The following is a 20,047-nucleotide window of genomic DNA, read 5'->3' on the forward strand; positions in this document are numbered from 1 at the left end:
TCAGGATTCTGATGTCGATCATGAGAATCTCATATACCATAGAGAAGTGCGATGGCTGTCAAGAGGAAGAGTTCTAGATCAGTTTGTAGAGTTGAAAGAAGAACTTGCCATGTTTTTTGCTATGCAAACGGCCGGAAAGGCTGTTTGCACCACGAAAAGTTGTCACCATGAAAAGTTGAACAATGAGGAATGGATGCTGAAGGTTATATATTTGAGAGATATATTTGTGAAGATCAATACTCTCAACAAATCTCTCCAGGATAAAGAAACTACTGCTCTCGATTTCGCGTACAAACTCAGAGTATTTATAATGAAAGTCAAGTTGTGGAAAGAAAGAGTAAGCTCAGGTTCTTTTGATATGTTTGATAGCCTGTCAGCTGAGCTATTATTAGCCTAGGCATGGCTCTCTTGGGGGGTGGAGGGAGAAAGCCCATGATAGCCTGTCAGCTGAGCTATCATCAGATGAATCAGAGCTACGCTTAAAAGAGTTAGTCATGGATCACCTTATTACAATGGCCCAAGAAATGCAGCAATACTTCCCAGATTTAGATGAACTAGATATGAAGCTAGTTCAAAATTTTTTCCAACTCAAAGTACTAGACATAGAAAGTGACTTGCAGAAAAAGCTTATTGATTTGATAAATGACTCGGGAGCTAAAGATAAATTCAATGAGAACAGTCTCATCCTGTTCTGGTGTGCAATGGTTAATTCATACCCACACTTGCCAAGACTTGCATTACGGGTATTGCTTGTATTTCCTCGTACTTACAAGTGTGAGCAAGGCTTCTCCTCCCTTTTTCTCTGAAAAACAAATATCGATTGGCATTAAATGTGGGTAATGACCTCACGAGTTACTCTTTCCAAGACAGAACCCAATGCAAATTCAAAGCAGCAGCCATCACACTAAGTAAAACTAGTAGAGCAGATATACCTATTACATATAATCACTAACAGAATTACAATCCTTTGAACTTTTTTATTATTTATCATTACATGCTATATGTGTAACTACAAGACCGTGTTTGATTTAATGGATAATTAATAAATAATGTCGTTTGGTATTTCCAACTCATAAAATCTTTGCAATGTTGCTGGGGGTACACAGCTTGCTTTCCAACACTGAACGGGTACTCCAGTGAGAAAGGATTGGGAACCCCTAGTCTAGAAGTACATGTAATACCCGCGCACATTCCTGATTCAGGAGTTGTTGCACCTCTATTTTAGAGATGCAACAACTCTGAATTTACAATGACCGCATTTTGCTTTCTATTTGACGGCCTAATTTATGACCCAATAAAAGGGGAATTTCCCTATAAACCACCGGTGCAACTGCAGCATGAATCAGTTGAGCTGACAAGTGGTAGGCAGATACAAGAGTGGAGCTGCCGATGGCCTATGCAGAACCGTGCAACAAGCTGATTGTACGTACTTCAGATATTCTGTAAGTCATTTGCTTATCTACTCAGCTTCCTACTTACAGTATCATTACATGTGCTTCTTATCACATTTTAAAAGACCATGAATGTCTGCTAATTGAATCCATGATATTTAAACAAAACCTATCAAGTTGAGTGAAAAAGGCTGTTTAAAAATGCGTTTGTTTTTTAAACTCCCATCAGGTTTGTAAACTCCCATCAGGTTTTTAAACTCCCATCAGGTTTGTAAACTCCCATCAGGTTTGTAAACTCCCATCAGGTTTGTAAACTCCCATCAGGTTTGTAAACTCCCATCAGGTTTGTAAACTCCCATCAGGTTTGTAAACTCCCATCAGGTTTGTAAACTCCCATCAGGTTTGTAAACTCCCATCAGGTTTTTAAACTCCCATCAGGTTTGTAAACTCCCATCAGGTTTGTAAACTCCCATCAGGCTTTTAAACTCCCATCAGGTTTGTAAACTCCCATCAGGTTTGTAAACTCCCATCAGGTTTGTAAACTCCCATCAGGCTTGTAAACTCCCATCAGGTTTTTAAACTCCCATCAGGTTTGTAAACTCCCATCAGGTTTGTAAACTCCCATCAGGTTTTTAAACTCCCATCAGGTTTGTAAACTCCCATCAGGTTTGTAAACTCCCATCAGGCTTGTAAACTCCCATCAGGTTTTTAAACTCCCATCAGGTTTGTAAACTCCCATCAGGTTTGTAAACTCCCATCAGGTTTTTAAACTCCCATCAGGTTTGTAAACTCCCATCAGGTTTGTAAACTCCCATCAGGTTTGTAAACTCCCATCAGGTTTTTAAACTCCCATCAGGTTTTTAAACTTCCACCAAGTTTGTAAACTCCCATCAGGTTTGTAAACTCCCATCAGGTTTGTAAACTCCCATCAGGTTTGTAAACTCCCATCAGGTTTGTAAACTCCCATCAGGTTTGTAAACTCCCATCAGGTTTGTAAACTTCCATCAAGTTTGTAAACTCCCATCCCATGATCAGACTGCTGATTTAGGGTGATACGTTAAAAACTCAGTCATGAAGCTTCATTGTTCCACTTAGAATCAGTCCCTTTGTTTGAGTATAAATAATATATTTGTAATTAAATATATTGTTTAGTCAAATGTGTGTGCAATACAATCAATTGTTCATCGTGAGACTTTCTCATGCTCTGCTATGTTGGTGCCAACTGGTCTCCTTATATAGCGAGAAGCCTGTGCCTGCCTCCTTTCGGGGCCGGCCAGTTTTTTAAGTGGCGGCTGGTGGCCGGCCGGACATGCTCTCAGCTGAGCCAATCTCTCCTTATCTTGGCCTGGTAGGATCGAGCCGTCTCCCTCACAGTCGTCTTACTTCGGCCGGCGTGCTGTAGCCAGCTGGCCGGTTGGGTCTTTTGGCCGAGCTGGGGCTCAGCTGGCATCCTCCACACTACATTTAGCCATGGTATAGCAGTAATACTATCCAAAAATAACATCTGATAAAGTAAGAAAATGGTATAGAAACAAGATGCACTCACAGCAAGAATACATGTAGTTTGAGAAAGTCAATGTTACAAGTAAACAAAATTACACTAAAGAACATACAGAAACATTGTAGTAGTTATCTTTAGGGCTCCAATCAGGAAACTGTGTGTTCTCCCATGGTGCCAATGCATCAGAATGTATGAATCCACTTGACTATAAAGAGAGAATTGCATTTTGCCATCAATGTAGCAGAATTAAACTTGAAAGAACGCTTACTGGCTCAATTTTCCATATTAATAATATAATAAAAACTTGTACAGTATTCATGGATTGCCTCTTAGGCAGCGCTGAAGACTATATTAATTATCAGTGAAACATTAAAACTGAAGTATATCACTGCGCATGGTTATCAGGAAACTGTGAGCTTCTTTTAAAATATTTTACTTTGAAGTATTCGGCAAGTTGAAGTGTAAAACAAAGGATGTGTTAGTAAACTAGTATATTGCTCTTCTTTAGTGGCGTGATATCGGTAAGGTGCCAAGTTAATAGTGTAGAAAATTGTGTGACATTTAACAAGACAAACTGACCTATTGTCAACTGCGGATATTTATATGAATGTAACTTAATGAAACCTCTATGTAGTACAAACTGACCTGTTGTCAACTGTGGATATCTCTATGAATGTAACTTAAAGATGTAGTTGCGTCAAATTTAAGTTGATCTTAAAAGAAAGCATTTTTTTTTCTCTATCAGTTGATATGTTGTTTGTTGTGTTACGCGATCGCATTGCCAAGATATTTAAAGATTAAAACCGAAAAAATCTGATCGCCGTAAAAACGCTCAGGCCACCAAAACGTGCCCAGACTTGCCCAAAATGATGTCACGCGTTAGGCAACCTGTCTCTATCTCTCGTATTCACATCGGGTATTTGCGATAAAAGTCTAGTCTTACGCGGCTCTATTGGCATATATCTTATTTTGTATTTGCTCATGTTGGCTAGAATAAAATTTTAAATCCTGCTACAGATGCATTATTATGAATGTTTCAAAGGCCTCAAATAACGAAAATTGAAAATTTGTTCTACTCACTTTCTCCAAATGTTGTGTAAACATTTGGGTACCGACTACCAATTCTACCTGTTGTATATTGTTAGAGTTATCATATCTTTATTAATTAGTAATTGATAATCAGTCTGGATAAGAGTTGTCTACTGTCAGAGTTGGAAACAGTGAAAGTTAGAGTCTACCACAAACAGCGTAACAAAAAGCAGCAACCACGCTAGGATTGGCATCACGGGAATTGCAACGCTAAAATAAGAGCAGGAAAAACTACGAGGCTAGGAATGCATTAGTGTTGGAAGCACTGACAAGCCAGCTTAGGAGTCAACGTGAGAGTCAGCAGAAATCGGAATGTAGGTCAGCGTGAGAAGCTACAGAGATAGGAGGCCGAAGCATCAGATATGACAGCTAGGAATGCATGATTGATTGAAGCGCTGACAGGTCAGCGTGAGAAACAGCGGGGATAGGAATGCATCAGCGTTAGATGCATTGGAGCGTTACGAGGACAGCATAATAGTAGCTTTGAAGCATTGCCACCCAGCTGCCACAAACAGCATACTAAATCATGTGCTGATAAAAATATCAAGCATATTAGCCCTTTAACGTATTTAACCATTACAACTGATGAGAGGCATTAACAAGCGTGATAGATGTACCCCCCCCCCAATTATGATTATCACCATTACGCATGAAGGAGATGTATGACCATCTACGAATCAATTATAATTGTCACCACTACATACAAAGGAGAACAATACACCACAAGAACTACCCATTATTATTTTGCAGAGTGACAACAAGCGCAAGCAGGGACAGATATGCATCAGACCATCAACCGATAGAGTATTTACAACACTTTTATATGTATAGCTTATCTCACCATTTATTATAGATAAAATGACTTTGTGAAATCATAATATAATTGCGCATGAATTTTAATGTTATGAAAAACAAAAAAAGTTGTGTAATAACTGTAGAATGCATCACATGAAATATGAATATCTCTTTTGCCTTATGTTAGATAGATAACTATACGTGTAGCTGTCTCAAGATGAGTATTATAGCAAAAGCCATTCTTTTTAATCAGCTAGTGATAGTTTTCAGGTTATGGTCATTTTTGTAGAAAATATCCACTTAGTCTCTTAGCTTATTGACTAGTTAGCTTATTGGGATTCCCAACATCGTCATGGAATCCCAAAAAGATGACGGCAGATATCAGCTGTCAGAAAGGAATGCTGGTTGACATCGAAGTTACTAAAAATAGACATTACAGGAATGTTGTGAGATAAACAAGAATGAACTAAGACAGCCAATGACACTTGTCAACGATCTGAGAATGAGTATATAAGGAGGAGCTGGCAGCAAGCCAAGGCATGGGGGAACTGGCAGCGAGCCAGAGAAAGACAGAGCGCATCTGGCAGCGAGCCAGAGACAGTAACCTGGCAGCGAGCCAAGCAGCGAAAGGCAGAGCGCGTCTGGCAGCGAGCCAGAGAAAAGCAGGGCAATTGGCAGCAAGCCAAACAGAAAAAAAAGGGGCGCATAGAGAGAGGCTAATATAAGCCCTATTAGCCTGCAGCAGACAGCCTGCAGAGGATAACCCTATTGAGGAGGATAAACATACAACAGAGCAATTTAATTTACCCCAGGAGTTGGGAAGCCAGGAAAACTACTAAGCCCTGAGAAAATAGAACACATTCTGCCCCCCCCCCTGCCAGCAGAAGGAGCCATCGCTACACGCTGCTTCACTACACACATCGCAGACACGTAACTATTAAACTTAGAAAGGCCATAACCAATAGGGCTAATTACATTTACACAAGCGTACTGTTATTTTGCTTGCTTTGGCTAGTTAGAATTGGCAGCATTGTTATTTTTGATCTGCTAAAGAAAATAGAGTTTGCTGACACTAGAGAACAAACCACTGGCACATTTTTGTTGTTATTAGATAATTGCCTACAATCAGTAGTAGGCCGTGCATCTCAATACTACTGGTGTTGAACTTTGATACTTGGGGCTCATCATTGCAATAACGAGCTACTGTCAAAACAAATTGCAACTAGGACTAAAAGGAGTGCCCATCTTCATTGATTGAGTTGTTATTTCTATTTGGCCTTATAGCAGCAGTCTGATTTTTGTGGGGCAGAAGTGCCACATTGTCTGCGGTCAAAATTTGTCTTGGGAGAAATTTAACTCAAAGTGCAGAGGCTAACCATTACACATAGAACCATAGAACCATAATATTATTACTATCAGAGAAAATACAACAAAAAAACAATACAGTTTTAATTTTCATTTCTGAACTTAAAAATTTAAAAATTTTAAATATTATCAACTATTCTTATTATCACTGCCAACAATTAAATATATCATTAAATATTAAATATTTAATATTAATAAGTCTTAATCTTTCTTAATCTTAATCTTTATAAATTTCTCCCCTGACAAAGTGGAGCTTGAAACCCGAGATTGACTCGAATATTTTTATTTAAAAAGATTTTTGGATTTAATTATCTAGCTTTGGATATATTTGCGCTACTTATCTTTCATTCTTCTAGAAACATTATTTTTGGTATTATTACCAAACAAAAAATAGCTGTATCAACTAGTTAGTACTGCTTTGAATACTTGATATATACTTTTGCATATTATATTAAGCTTATGCCATTATGAGCCGGCTACGAGAGACAGCCAAATATCTAATCGGAGTACAGTCTCCAAGAAATGGAAGAAGCAGGAACGATGCGCAAATAGAAGAGACGCAAAACATGCGGGAAAAAGTAGCTGAAGAAAAAATGAAGGGCAACGAAATGACTACTGAAAACTTACAGCAACAGGAAGAGCTCCTTCAGCAAGATGAAAGCCGAGACGAGGAGGCGCATGATAAAGAAGCTGTAGATGATGAGATTGGTTCTGATGATGAATATATTATTCGGAGCCAGACGCCTATGAGACCAAGGCTACAGATGAATGTCGATTCAGATGGCAAGACATTTTTCTATCGAGACGAATACGGAAATGAGTGCAACTGCACAGATCCCCTTGCTTCCACACCTGCGGTACGTCGGTCACCAATAGCCAGAGCACCTGCAACAGAAGTTAGTAAAGAAGATGAGGAATACTCAGAGCGAGCCATGTTAGCACAACCACCCAATCGTAGAAGTGATACTACAGCCAGAAGTAAGGCGGCAGCACAAGCTAAATATAACGACTGGCTTTATAGATTGACCCATGACACGCTCAGTGATGAGGATCCTCGAAATAAACATCCTAGCTACAAAGCACGCATGAAAACAATGAAGCACGGACACCATGCTAACTTATCATCGTCACCCTTAAATGTTTGCACAATTAATGAAGAAGTACCACCTCGGAGGTATAAATCATCTCTAGCTTCCAGTTACAAGGGAATAGAGTCAATGCCCCGCGCCAATCAGTACACACCAATGAAAGATGCCTTGTTAATTAGCAATGAGGAAGAAAGCTCAGATGAAGGGAACTGTACATGTAGAATTATGCAACCAGACATGCGAGAGCACAGGATTAAGCGAAACTATTTTAAAATGGAGCACAGCGGAGCAAGCAAGCATGATCAGGACTTCATGAACCAGGCAGCAGACAACTACAAGCCAATGCAAAATTACAGACAAAAGAGAATGAACATGCATGGTAATGAGCAGCCAACCCGCTACGAGCTGAGACACCGAGAACAGGAAAGAGTAGATGAAGAATGCTATCAGCCTCGAGAAGCAATGCGTTATACTTACTCACCCGATATAACACTAAAGAAAAGCATGCTTAAATCAAAACAACATCGCAGGGCTGAAGTGGACAAAGAACATGGTGGAACATCATATCAAGAGAGGAGACAACTCCTACAAGAGCCATATTCAACAAGATATGAAAGGCAGGAACAACAGCAGTTAGCATGGCTAGAAGAACAAAGACAGCGACAGCTAGATGAAGAAAGATTATGCAGCAAATCACAGCAGAAATTAAAGTTGAGACAGGGATTGCACTATCCAGAAGTTCAGATTGAAAATAACCAGCCACAGATGCCACTGGGAAGAAGAGGTAATCAGGAAAAAGAGACGCATAAATCAACACTTTGGCCAAATACAGCAAGCCAGAAGCATTGCGGACAAAACAGCAAGTCATTGCAAGAGCAGTGGATGCCTTACTATGAACCTGACAGCTCGTTCCTAAATTATAACCAAGCCAAACAACACATAGACTGCCTGCCAAGCAAATGCATGGACTACCAATCCTACCAGCAAAACAAGTCATGAAAAGAGCAGATGAGCAAGCTACAAACATAATAAATGTAGCTACAAGACTACCTGAAGTAGAAAAGTTCTCAAATGGACCCTCAGCAGAAACCACCTTCAGTGAATGGACAGACAATTATGAGCTGAACTGCCAAGCCCTAAGTATTCCACGAGAAAATTGGGGAAAAATACTCCCACTATATCTCACCGAAGGCGCTCTCATAACTTATCGCAATATTATAGCGGGAAATCCAACCATTAAAGAAGATTACAATATACTCACAGCTGAACTCGCTGAAGAATTTGCAGTGACAGATGGGATAGCTAACTCAGTAGACCTAAACAACAGAGTAAAACAGGAGTCTGAAAGCGTTGGCAAGTACGATGCAAGCATCACTACTATGGCTAAAAGATTGTTTCCCACCATGAATGCTGATGCGCTAGACCAGATAATATTATCATCATTTGTCCAAGGCCTGCCAGTGACCTTCAAAAGAGGCTTGCTGAACAACCCTAGTATTACTACAGCAGATCGTGCTTTCAAAGCAGCGCAAAGGATGGAAAAGACAAACGCTATTCTACTTAACGAGTCAGCACACGCAAATGTTAGCGCAGTAAATCGTGACATACGACTGGAAGAACAGATGGAAGCAATGAAGCATAGACTGAAAAACCTGGAGCTGAGAGAAGCTGAGAGAGTAGCAGAGAGCAGACGTGGACAGGATAATAATAACAACTGGTACCGGCAAGCTAAAAATTACAGTAGTAATGCAACAGCCAACCCAAACTGAAGAGACAGAAGATGGAATAAGCCAATGGGTAGACAATTCCATGGCAACCATAAAAACGGCCAGATAGTAAATTACCCAAGCAGAAGATTTGATAATCGTTGGAGAAATCAAAGAAACGCCAACTTCTCAAGAGCGCCTCAATGGCAACCGTGGAGACAAAACCAGATGCAAAACAGCAAGAGAACATTATCGCCAGCATGTGGGTCAAGAGTTCACAATGGATGGCAGACCCATATGCAGAAACTGCAATGGCATTGGTCATCAGCACTATTTTTGTAGAGCAGCCAACTCTACTCCAGAAGGACAAATGACCCAACAAAATCGCATGGTGCGCTTCCGAGACATCAGAAACCAGCCGAGGGCTGTCAACACTTTCCGTACTCATAAAGGTCAAGACACCAATAGGACAGGAGGGGTAAACAATCTAAGCTCAGACCTTCATATACCAACAGTCCATGCAGAAGAGAAACCTAGAGGTGCTGCAATTGAAGTAGAACAGACAACTCATCAGCACCAAAAAACGCAGACAGCTCAACTAGAGATAGAACAGACAACTCTTCAGCCACAGATAGAGCAGACCACTCCTCAGCCACAGAGAGAACAGACAACTATTCAGCCAAAGACAGAGCAGACAACTCCTCAGCCACAGATAGAGCAGCAGCTAGACGTAGAAGAAAACCACATTGATGACAACAGTGAACATACAGAGGAGCGTGAACTAGATGAACAACTACGAGAATATATGGAATGGTTTGCAGATAATGAAGCCATTACTCTAGACACGGAGCCCAATACAATACAAATATCAACCAATGAAGAATGGTACAACTTATTAACATGGACGAGCGATTACAATACTGATGAAGAGAATTGGAATCGATTATATGAAGCAGAGCTGGCACAACTAGAGATAGACGTGGAAGATATACTGAATCAAGAAAATATCCAAGCTCAGAAGCAAGACGAGGTACAGTGTAGCGAGAAACTGCAACATCAAAATATTACAAGAGAAGAGAACTTCAAGGACATAAGCAAAGGCAATAGAGAAGTACATTATGTACGTTGGACAACAGATGACACAATAGCACAAATCAACACCCTCGAAAACCAATCAAAGCGATCTGAAACACGAGCAAGGAAACGCAAGCGATGCAAGCAAAGGCCAGAGCAGCGACCTGGATACCCAAATGGGTACATAAGGGAACTACCAGTACAACCACACAGAGTTCTTAACAGCTTGGATACTCGTATGGCACAGCTATGGATCAGAGAAAGCTCTAATGCCCAACAGGCCACCACGGAGGACAAGAAACTAACAAGTACAGCCTCTAGTGACCCTACAATTGCAGAAAACGAGGAAAATTCTCTAAGCACTCGTAGCCTTAGGGAGACAAGTGCTATTTGTGATATGAAAGAAGAAAAGCCAGAAAGGAGAAAGAAAAATGCAGCAGTTGACATGACTAAGACTAAGCCAAGCCACAAAACTCAACTCAGCCCAAGCCCAATGATAGGTAGACTGACAATTATCTTGAAAGAGGCCGGAGGACCGATTGCTCTGGCAACTGTTATAATTTTGGTTTGCAGCCTAATTGGAAAAGCAAAAGCATACCCAGACAATCCCATGCTATGTCACACAGCAGATGACCCCAGATCGCACCCACACCTAATACTAGACTTACCTGACGAGATAACGTGCTCCAAGCCAAAGGAATCTACAGAGGATGTAACACCCTTGAATCTACAAATATACAAGACAACGACCTTAATCCTGGCAAACAAAGCATACATGTGTACCAAAAGAGTGACAACTATACAGACACTATTATATTTCTTCAATGACGAAAGGCTAACGAAAAGTACCACAACATACAACCCTATATCGGCAGAATTATGCTGGGACATGATAAAAACTCGACAGATAGAGGGACAAAAACTCCATGAGAAGCACGGTATGATTTCAACACATCATTCTACTGCCCTTGAATACCAATGGTGTTGCACATGGCGGACAAAGACCGTAGTGAACTATGATATCACTCCAGGAAATGTCTATTTTCACCGAGATACCAAAATACTACAGTCAACACTAGCAAAAGTTTCCAATTGCATCTTTGAAGACATGGCTTGTACGGTTGAGGATAGTGGAGTTGTTGTCTGGAAGGGAAACATAAGTGACGAATGCATACTCAAGGAATCATTAGTCATAGAAGGAGCTAAGAGTGGAGAGCACTGGGTATCAAACGATCAAAACATGGTGCTGACCTTCACAGACAGTAAATGGCAGGGTGATCAGGTATGTGCACACAGCAATTCAGATCTATGGCTCATCAAATCCGATCAAGGCATTTATGTCAGGAATACTTCAGCCATACATGGGGTTAACTCAATTCATCACAAAATTAAAGTGAGACAAGACTCGAAGAAACCCATTAAAACGAATTCGATGATGGGAGAAATTCAAACGGTAGTCACCTCCTTATCTTCAAGGATTAACAATGAAACGAAGAAACTGTTCTGGCAGAGTGTACATGCACTGTGCAATCATGAAAAAATTGCCCTCATGCTGATATCTAAGCTAATGCTAGGAGAGCCCATAGCAACGGTAAGACAACTAATTGGTGATGATTACATCACGGCTAAAGCATTGACTCTGAATAACCTAGCAGTATATGGGTGTCAGAAGCTTAATAGCTCACAGTATTCTATTGGAATCTTGGAAAATGACAGGAATGAAGAACGATGTGGCCCATGGCTACCAGTGATTGTTACTCGAAGAACATCTAAACCATCGCAAATGTACATGGACCCTCTTACTAACATTCTTCACAAATATCACCCCATAAAGCATTGCAGGTCAAACGAGGCGATCTACTACACCCTTAACCAAACATTACACACTTTTGAATGGCACAAAAATAAGACAGAGAAAATAAACAGCACTAATAATGATACAATTGAAAATCTACTTCACCATAAAGTGACCTATAACGACAGCAAGCTATTGATATATACCTACCGAGAAAGAATTGGACTTTTCACTCTCGAAGATCTGCAGCCAGACAGTTCAGTACTAGGAGGATTTATAGAAGCAACTCAGAGAGAGAGACAGCAAGCAAAAGAAATCGGAATATGGCCAGCTGGAACAGAAACAACTGCAAACAGTTCATTACCCTTTCACATTGGTAAGCTCAGCTTATTTGACTGGATTCAAGGTGGATTCATGAAATGCATGACAATCTGGAATATAGTTCGTAATTTAATGGTGACCTTCATGATCATCAGGGCGATTATTTCTATTGGATCAATAATGACGCAGAAAAATCAATCACAAGTAGGCCCGACAATGGGAAACTGTGACCACCGAAACGTTGGAAGAGCTGACAGTCAGAGAGACACCGTCAATACATTGACGCCACACATGTTTATCAAAGACTTGACAGAATCAAACTGCCCGTATGATGTGCCACTAATCGAAGGAAAATTAAATGGGAACCCTATCACAATATTTTTAGACACCGGCAGCACTATGCATATTATTAGTAGAGAAATGGCAATGGAGCTAGGGCTAAACATTCGTGAAGGTCATGTGACAGCGACAGTTTTTGGTGAGACTCAAATTAAATTCGAAGGAGAAAGTGATGTGACACTGAATATTGGAAGCAAAACCATCAACATTACAGTTACAATAGCCAATACAATATGTAATGATCTGCTGCTAGGATTCTCGGCCTTTTGGCAAATGGGAGTAACAAGCTTTGACATCAAGAACGGAATTATGAACTTAGATGGTGAAGATATAGAATTAATTGCTCAACTACATAGCTCAAAGGTTGCGGCAATGGTAGATAAAGAAACATTACCAGCAGACAAGGCTGACACGGAATTACCACGAGACATCACACAGAACCCGAATGAAATAGATGAAATGCTAGAAGCAAGACACAAATATATGTCTGAAGCAACGAATTATGTTCAACCGAAAAGCAGAAGTTATGGAGAGGAAAGCATACAAGGAAATACGTCAACTACAAACAGAAGGTATGAACTACAAAGCCGTACAAAGAACAAGCGTAACCCAGACTATATCTATCATGATGAAACACCGTGTGAGTGGGATTAGGCCACAGCGACCAGCTCTACATATCAACACATTAAAAAAAAAACCACATAACTAAAAACATACAAAAAGACGAACATATACTTTACAGCTTGATCCTAGAGCAAATACACAACTAGATATTTATCGACAATTGAGGACTTGCAGACGACAGTAATTATAAGCAACTTACGTAAAACAATAAGCAAGTATATATATACGTATATCCAATATGGTTGACTGTCACGATAATATGGCGAACGCAATATATTTCCCGAAAGACCTGCTCAAAATTGATAGAGCAGTGATCGACAGTCTTCAACCTAAAGCAAATTGGCTATGGGATGGAGAGTCATAAGGAGAATTGAGAAACTGCAATAAGACACGCCCCCAGAGCCTACTTAACCAAAACAAAGACAGCATACAGAAGTGCGTAATGAATGTTAATGAACTGAGATGATGATCATTGTTGTGACATGCAGATAAAGACCAAAAACTAAACAGCATATAGATAGGAGATGATCAAACCGGATTCCTGCAAATGTTTAAGCCAGGGTCTGGCTTCACCTGAGGGCCGGTATGTGTCAGAGTTGGAAACAGTGAAAGTTAGAGTCTACCACAAACAGCGTAACAAAAAGCAGCAACCACGCTAGGATTGGCATCACGGGAATTGCAACGCTAAAATAAGAGCAGGAAAAACTACGAGGCTAGGAATGCATTAGTGTTGGAAGCACTGACAAGCCAGCTTAGGAGTCAACGTGAGAGTCAGCAGAGATCGGAATGTAGGTCAGCGTGAGAAGCTACAGAGATAGGAGGCCGAAGCATCAGATATGACAGCTAGGAATGCATGATTGATTGAAGCGCTGACAGGTCAGCGTGAGAAACAGCGGGGATAGTAATGCATCAGCGTTAGATGCATTGGAGCGTTACGAGGACAGCATAATAGTAGCTTTGAAGCATTGCCACCCAGCTGCCACAAACAGCATACTAAATCATGTGCTGATAAGAATATCAAGCATATTAGCCCTTTAACGTATTTAACCATTACAACTGATGAGAGGCATTAACGAGCATGATAGATGTACCCCCCCCCCCAATTATGATTATCACCATTACGCATGAAGGAGATGTATGACCATCTACGAATCAATTATAATTGTCACCACTACATACAAAGGAGAACAATACACCACAAGAACTACCCATTATTATTTTGCAGAGTGACAACAAGCACAAGCAGGGACAGATATGCATCAGACCATCAACCGATAGAGTATTTACAACACTTTTATATGTATAGCTTATCTCACCATTTATTATAGATAAAATGACTTTGTGAAATCATAATATAATTGCGCATGAATTTTAATGTTATGAAAAACAAAAAAAGTTGTGTAATAACTGTAGAATGCATCACATGAAATATGAATATCTCTTTTGCCTTATGTTAGATAGATAACTATACGTGTAGCTGTCTCAAGATGAGTATTATAGCAAAAGCCATTCTTTTTAATCAGCTAGTGATGGTTTTCAGGTTATGGTCATTTTTGTAGAAAATATCCACTTAGTCTCTTAGCTTATTGACTAGTTAGCTTATTGGGATTCCCAACATGGTCATGGAATCCCAAAAAGATGATGTCAGATATCAGCTGTCAGAAAGGAATGCTGGTTGACATCGAAGTTACTAAAAATAGACATTACAGGAATGTTGTGAGATAAACAAGAATGAACTAAGACAGCCAATGACACTTGTCAACGATCTGAGAATGAGTATATAAGGAGGAGCTGGCAGCAAGCCAAGGCATGGGGGAACTGGCAGCGAGCCAGAGAAAGACAGAGCGCATCTGGCAGCAAGCCAGAGACAGTAACTTGGCAGCGAGCCAAGCAGCGAAAGGCAGAGCGCATCTGGCAGCGAGCCAGAGAAAAGCAGGGCAATTGGCAGCAAGCCAAACAGAAAAAAAAGGGGCGCATAGAGAGAGGCTAATATAAGCCCTATTAGCCTGCAGCAGACAGCCTGCAGAGGATAACCCTATTGAGGAGGATAAACATACAACAGAGCAATTTACCCCAGGAGTTGGGAAGCCAGGAAAACTACTAAGCCCTGAGAAAATAGAACACATTCTGCCCCCCCCCCTGCCAGCAGAAGGAGCCATCGCTACACGCTGCTTCACTACACACATCGCAGACACGTAACTATTAAACTTAGAAAGGCCATAACCAATAGGGCTAATTACATTTACACAAGCGTACTGTTATTTTTGCTTGCTTTGGCTAGTTAGAATTGACAGCATTGTTATTTTTGATCTGCTAAAGAAAATAGAGTTTGCTGACACTAGAGAACAAACCACTGGCACATTTTTGTTGTTATTAGATAATTGCCTACAATCAGTAGTAGGCCGTGCATCTCAATACTACTCGTGTTGAACTTTGATACTTGGGGCTCATCATTGCAATAACGAGCTACTGTCAAAACAAATTGCAACTAGGACTAAAAGGAGTGCCCATCTTCATTGATTGAGTTGTTATTTCTATTTGGCCTTATAGCAGCAGTCTGATTTTTGTGGGGCAGAAGTGCCACTTTGTCTGCGGTCAAAATTTGTCTTGGGAGAAATTTAACTCAAAGTGCAGAGGCTAACCATTACACATAGAACCATAGAACCATAATATTATTACTATCAAAAACAAGAAAACACAACAAAAAAACAATACAGTTTTAATTTTCATTTCTGAACTTGAAAATTTAAAAATTTTAAATATTATCAACTATTCTTATTATCATTGCCAACAATTAAATATATCATTAAATATTAAATATTTAATATTAATAAGTCTTAATCTTTCTTAATCTTAATCTTTATAAATTTCTCCCCTGACACTACCCATCTTTCCATGATGCTACAAGACCTTCCCATGATGCAACCAAGAACAGCACTTCCTGAGGATCTGATGAAATGCTAGAACGCTAAATAAATTACGACTGTAACTTTAATCTTTAACGATTGACATCATCTAGATAGTTTAGGGCTGGCCAGCCATTAGGTTTCATCATCAACTAACCAGACAACATTTAGGTAATTATCACAACTTATAACATGGTGGCAGCAAAATACATCAAGATTTGCTGATTGATGAGAACCCAGCCAAGTAATATATTTTGAATATCAGCTGATTAGGCCTGCTTCTTATTTGTTTTCCAATTTCTGTGTACTGCTTTTGTGTTGCTATGGATGGTTTTGGATTAGCCTCACCGGCTGAGCTGTGCATGGATGGAAATTTGGCGGAAAACTGGAGGAAATGGAGGAGGAATTCTGAAAATTATTTGGATGCAATAAACCTCATTGCTGGGCCTGCTGATGAAAATGGGGCTTGGCCACCGGCAAATAATGCAATATGGAGAAGACAAATAGCTATACTACGACATTGCATTGGCGAAGATGCTGTGGAAATATTAGATCAATTTGAATTTGATGAGGAGGCAGAGCCACCTGAAGTTAGGACTCGCCTTCCTGATGTCTTGGCAAAATTTGAAGGTTACTTCAACCCGAGGAGAAACCTACTGTATGAATGGTATGTTTTTATGTCTTTGATTCAAACCGAAGGTGAACCTATTGATATGTTTGTTAAAAGGCTAAAAACTCAAGCTAATAAATGTGAATTTGCTGAGCAACGAGACATGATGATATTAGTACGCTGTGTGTTTGGAATAAAAGATCAGAGGCTCAAGGAAAAATTGTTGCAAAATAGAGACGTAAACCTGAACAATTCCATTGATATGATCCGAGCATCAGAAGTCACAAAAAATCAGCTGAAATGGCTAGTGAAAAAGTGGTGGCATTTGTAGACAGAAGCAACGGAACAAGTAAAGGACCTCCTATACCAGCGCCTAGGAAAATTATTGACTTCAAATTTTGTGGTTATGACCACTTTAAAGGGAAATTTCCTGCCTATGGAGAGACATGCAATAAATGTGGCTTGAAAAATCATTTTAGAAAAAAGTGTACTGGTACCAAGAAGGAAGTAAATTCAGTCACGATAAAAAGATCGGATATTGGGGTTAGTGACCTATTCATTGGAATGATAGCCAACGATAGAGATTCGAAAAAAGGATGGTATAAATCATACAAACTTTCACATGATTCTGTTTCAAAACAAATCACTTTTAAAGTAGATACTGGTGCACAGGCAAATGTTTTACCATTGAAGTATGCCAAAGATCTGAAGGCTATCATACAAAAAAGCACTGCAAGACTTATAACATATTCCAATGATGTCCTACCAAATGCTGGCAAAACCACGCTAAAGCTAAATACTGACAAAACAGAAGATGAACTCGTATTTGAGCTCGTTGACGAGGATGTTGTACCAATATTAGGCCTTCAAGCATGTGTGGAACTGAATATAGTCAAGAGAATTGACAGTGTTAACAATCAAGCCATTTTAGAGGAGTATGCAGATTGTTTTCAGGGAATGGGCTGTCTCGAAAAAGAACATACTATTAGGGTAAATTCTGAAGTGAAACCAGTTATCAACAGAGCAAGACGCATACCTCTGAGTATGGTAGACAAAGTGAAAGCTGAGCTAGACAAAATGGAAGCCAATGACATAATTGCCAAAGTTGACCAACCAACACCATGGGTAAACAGTATGGTGGTGGTAGAGAAACGAGATGGCAGTGTCAGAATATGTCTAGACCCAAAAGAGTTAAATAAAGCGATTCTTCGTGAGCATCATCATATTCCAACGCTAGAAAACATATCATTCAAGTTCACAGGAAAATCTGTTTTCACCACTGTAGACATGAAAGCAGGAAACTGGCATGTTCCACTCGATCGCCAATCACAGCTACTTACAACTTTCAATACGCCATTTGGCAGGTACTGCTACAAGCGTCTACCCTTTGGGATTAATTCTAGTGCAGAGGTATTTGAAAAGAGAGTCGAAGAAGTATTTGGTGACCTTGTTGTTTGCATCTATTTTGATGACTTGATTATTGCTGGTACAGACCAAGAAGATCATGATAGAAAACTCAGAAGATTGCTACAACGGGCAAGAGAGAACAACATTAAATTTAACAAGGACAAAATTCAACATAATCAGTCGGAAGTTAACTATTTGGGCCACATTGTGTCCAAGCATGGGCTAAAACCTGATCCAGAAAAGGTCAGAGCAATCAAGCAGATGCCAAACCCAGTAGACCGACAAGGAATTCAAAGGCTCATGGGATCACTTAATTTTCTGAGAGAATATATTCCAAATATATCAAAGGAAACTCAACCAATTAGAGACCTACTAAAGAAAGACACTCCATGGGTATGGGGCAATCAACAAGAATAGGCTATGACTAAAATAAAAGCTGTTCTAACTAATGAACCAGTTCTGAAGTATTTTGACACAGAGAAAGACATTGTTTTGCAAGTAGATGCTTCTCAGGGTGGTCTAGGAGCAGTTTTGCTTCAAGCGAATCAACCAGTAGCTTATGCCTCACGGGCTCTAACTAAGACTGAAGAGGGCTATCCACAAATTGATAAAGAGTTGCTAGCTATAGTATATGGGTGTGAAAAATTTAACACTTATACTTATGGACGTGGAATTGATGTTCAGACAGATCACCAACCTCTGGTCTCCATTGTTCAGAATCTACTTTGCAAAGCATCACCTAGACTACAGAGACTTCTTGTAAGATTACAAAGATACAGAGTTGAAAAGATCCACTACGTGCCTGGCAAATATCTATACTTAGCTGACACTCTGTCACGGGCATATCTCGAGGGCATCAGCGATAACATTGAAGATGATGTTGTCATGATTCACTCACTTCAGTTAGAAGAGTCCGCCAAAGAAGAAATAAAGACGCATTATGCCATGGATGATACCATGAAACTCCTAACATCGGCAATTCTAAGTGGTTGGTGTTGGGCTGTAAAAAAACAGGTTCCAATTGAGTTACAGCCATATTGGGGTGTACGTGATGAGTTATATCTCAGTGATGGATTGATTTACAGAGGTGAGCGTCTAGTGATCCCTAAGTCTCAGCAACGCCCATACCTCACGAAGCTTCACTCAGGACACTTGGGAATGGATAAATGCATCGAGAGAGTGAAACAAAGCATGTACTGGCCTGGCATGAATCAACAGATTAAGCAACTTGTAGCTGAGTGTCCTATATGCCTGAGATTTTCTAATAGACAACAGAAAATGCCGTTGCTACCACATGAAGTACCTAAGTTACCATGGAATAAAGTTGGAATGGACATACTAGAGTTTAAAAACAACAGCTACTTACTAGTGGTGGACTTTTATTCTCATTATCAAGAACTAAGGATCATCAAAGGGAAGACTGCCAAAGATGTCACACTAGCATTAAAAAGTATATTTGCTGTTCATGGGGTACCTATTGATGTAGTTGCAGACAACATGCCTTTTGGTAGTATGGCTCTACGTCAGTTTGCATCCGAATGGAGCTTTAACATTACAACTTCTAGTCCACGTTATCCCAAATCCAACGGTATGGCCGAAAGATACGTTCAAACAGTTAAGCAGTTCTTGAAAAAGGCAGCTGCTGATGAATCTAAGTCGGACATTTATCAATCATTGTTAGCCTACCGACAAACTCCAGTTCAAGGTCTACCTTTCAGTCCATCTGAAATGCTCTTTAACAGATGTATTCGCGATCCATTGCCTTACACTAGAAGGACCTTAAAACCATTGATTCCTGACGCATATCCCTTGCTATCAGAGAGACAAAGAAGTCAAAAGTTAAGCAGTGATAGACAGGCTAGAGACTTGCTTCCTTTACATAAAGGAGAAGAGGTAGTCATCAGAACAGATGACGAAAATGAATGGAGCAGAGGACAAGTGTTAAGTAAAACACTACATCCACGGTCTTATATGGTAGACACTGGCACTTCACACCTTCGTAGAACTAGAACCCACATCAAGCCAGTCCAAAGTAT

The 20,047-nt window shown here is 40.0% G+C and overlaps 1 long non-coding RNA gene across 3 annotated transcripts; it reads right to left on the minus strand.

The window, feature by feature from the left end:
- Nucleotides 1-301: 301 nt before the first annotated feature.
- LOC137394675 (uncharacterized) lies at nt 302-13,428 on the minus strand. Of its 3 annotated transcripts, XR_010978346.1 has the most exons (5): nt 13,288-13,428; nt 10,678-10,736; nt 6,769-7,026; nt 3,005-3,097; nt 2,560-2,849 (listed from the first exon to the last, which is right to left on the minus strand). It is a non-coding gene; the product is annotated as an uncharacterized lncRNA (long non-coding RNA). The 3 variants fall into 3 exon arrangements; XR_010978347.1 differs by lacking the exons at nt 2,560-2,849; nt 3,005-3,097 and adding an exon at nt 302-802; XR_010978345.1 differs by lacking the exons at nt 2,560-2,849; nt 3,005-3,097 and adding an exon at nt 4,814-5,196.
- Between the last annotated feature and the right edge of the window lie 6,619 nt (nt 13,429-20,047).

The sequence above is a fragment of the Watersipora subatra genome, chromosome 4 (assembly GCF_963576615.1).
Source record: "Watersipora subatra chromosome 4, tzWatSuba1.1, whole genome shotgun sequence".
In the NCBI taxonomy this organism is placed as follows: domain Eukaryota; kingdom Metazoa; phylum Bryozoa; class Gymnolaemata; order Cheilostomatida; family Watersiporidae; genus Watersipora; species Watersipora subatra.